The sequence below is a fragment of the Egretta garzetta genome, unplaced genomic scaffold (assembly GCF_000687185.1).
Source record: "Egretta garzetta isolate BGI_Z169 unplaced genomic scaffold, ASM68718v1 scaffold118, whole genome shotgun sequence".
NCBI classification, from domain to species: Eukaryota; Metazoa; Chordata; class Aves; order Pelecaniformes; family Ardeidae; genus Egretta; species Egretta garzetta.
In genome coordinates this window covers 491,739-494,225 of record NW_009260484.1, presented here as the reverse complement: position 1 = coordinate 494,225, position 2,487 = coordinate 491,739, and the positions used below count along the sequence as shown (strand labels likewise).

Genomic DNA, 2,487 nt, shown 5'->3' with positions numbered 1-2,487 from the left:
AGAAATACAGTTTAAAAATATTTTTCAGGATGAATACTAAGCAAAAAAGATGCAGAGTCACAGATTTCGCGGTGACTGTGTTTCTGTGTGAGACCTAGAAAGCTGGAGTCAATTGAATACCATCCTGTACCCCATCACCTCTTGTAGGGTCACCTTGGAGTCTATCAAATCCTTACTTCAAAGGCCCATATTCTTGGAGCTTCTCCCATTTTTTCAGTGCTTCCCTCTGGATTGTGGAAAGTAGATAATTATCAGTGTTGCAATGTACCTTGGCTGTATCTTGGAGGTGTGACAGAAAATAAATAAAAGCCCTTACCATAGCTACAGTAGCCACCAAAGTTCACCTGGGCGTGACCTTCTATGGGGTCTGCTTTCATCTACCTTAGGTTCCTCTTATATTACAAGGGCAAAATAAAAATAAAAAAAAAAATTAACTCAGCCAAGAATCCATAAGGAGGAGCTATAAGGCCTCCAGAACAAGCTGACACTGGGTTTGTTCGGCCTTTGCTGACAGCAGAGAAACATGCCTGGAATGGCCTTCTTCCCTGGAGCCTTTCTTTGGCTCCCAGTACCTCTCCTTTTCCAGTGTTCCTTTACAGGGTGGGCTTCTCTCTTTGCCCCAGCTCCCTTTCCATTTTTTTTGCAGCTCTCGGATACAGTTCCCACTTGGATCCTCCATTTTTGCCCCTACTTTCATGCAGTGTCGTATGCTAGCTTTCTGTATTTTCTCATATCCCAGTCTGACTGCCATCTTCTCTGCATTTGAGTTGAGAAGCTTATGGTGGTTTGTGCTGGCCCTTGCCATCAGGGAAGTCTTTATCCAGAACGTTCTGTTAATACCATGTTTCTGGAGCAGGGATTTAATATTTACCAAAAAGGGTATGTGTGACAAGAATACGGGGTTTTGATTTGGGTTTTTTTCCCTCTTCTGCCTGTGTCTTCCTGAGCTTTGCATTGCAGTGTGGACACGCTCATCTGAAATTTCAAACACCTCTGCCTTTTTGAAACATTCAGCATGTCTGTGTGCAAAGGCTGTGCTCCAGCCTTGTAGATCTGACCCCTCTGACTGTGCGCCACCTGCCTGGAGAATGTGTGTGGTCTTCCTGCGGGCACTAGCACTGAGAAAGGCTCTTCCTGTCATTGCAGAGGGGGGCTGGGCAACGCGCTGGTCATGCAGGACCTGCTGCTGATGGGGCTGCTTCGCAGAAGCAGGAGGGAGAATATCTCTGGCCTGGAGCCCTGGGGCTGCTTCTGTCCCACTACTGCAACCTTTTTTATTTTCAGGCCTGTTTATTTTACTGTCTTGTGTCATCTTATGCTTTAGCTTGTTGTTCTATTGTATTGATTTGTAGGAGCAGGCCCCAAAATAAACAATTGAGCTAAATTTGAGTTGGTTAGAATAGTGTCTGTGTAACTTCTGTGCTGTTTTGGGGCTCAGTATTTATACTGGGAATTTTGTAATTTGTTTCTGGGACTAAATTGTGTTCTAAAATGCACTTATTTCTATATTTGGGGGAAGGTAATCACCAAATATTGATTCCAACCACCTCCTTCTGGTTGTGGTTGAAAATATTTAATGTGTTCTTGTAGTAAGTATAGGGACTTTTAGAATGAGACTGACAAGAATGGAGTGAAAATCCTGCAACATAATTTAAAATACTTTTCTGTTTTTAAAAACATGATACTTAGAAGAAGAAGAGGTTCCTCGAGGAAATGGCACGATGATGTTAAATTACAGGAGTGGTGGTGCGAATCCTGACTTCTGTATGAAATTTGTTTCAGATTCTCTGTGCACTTTTGGTCAGCACCCCACTATTATTTATCAGTTTAACCATTGGTGCAGAGGGGTTGACATTTAATGATTCACCTGCAAGTGCTTTGAAGACTTATTTTTGTATCCTTTTGATGCTAATATAATTAAAGTTTATGAATATTGTATACAAATAATTAATGTTTACCTCAAATATATTTTTTTCTTAGGTTTTGTACTACAGCCTGCTGGTTATTATAGCATTAATTTTTATTGTAGTGGGTATGTTTACTGTTTGAATTACTGCTCTAAGGAAAAAACAGAGTGCTTCCACTCAGAGAACAAAACTTAGTTTTTAGCAGATTTACTGGATTTTATTCTTTATTGCTGAATTGTTTTGTGGTTTTTTTTTTTTTTTAACTAAAACTAATTTAGAATCTTCATTTCAGTCTAGCTTTTGTTAGCTTGGAGTTGGGTTTCCTTGTTGCGTGTAGCTGTTTCTAATCTATGTGCTAGTAGCTCTGACATTTCTTAGTTTGTCATATTTTCTTGTGAAAATGTAACTTGACATAATGCACGTAATGGCAGCACAGTGTGCTTTATCTTGGTCAGATAAGGAAGCAAAATATGAATTGCCAGACAGAAATATTTTGAGGATTATGCAGTGATAAAGCTTTCTTATTTCCAGCAGATCATGCAGCAAAAGAGCCGGTGGAAGATACGGATCCAAGCACTCT

General features: G+C 40.2%; 1 long non-coding RNA gene across 2 annotated transcripts in view; it reads left to right on the top strand.

Annotated features, from left to right (window-relative positions):
• Positions 1–2,487, top strand: part of LOC118452826 — an 11,521-nt gene extending 9,034 nt beyond the window's left edge. Inside the window, exon 3 of one of the 2 annotated variants that reach the window (XR_004842684.1) lies at positions 2,442–2,487. This is a non-coding gene — a long non-coding RNA (uncharacterized LOC118452826). Of the gene's footprint in view, positions 1–2,438 lie in introns of both variants that reach the window. The other variant, XR_004842683.1, reaches the window with a different exon arrangement.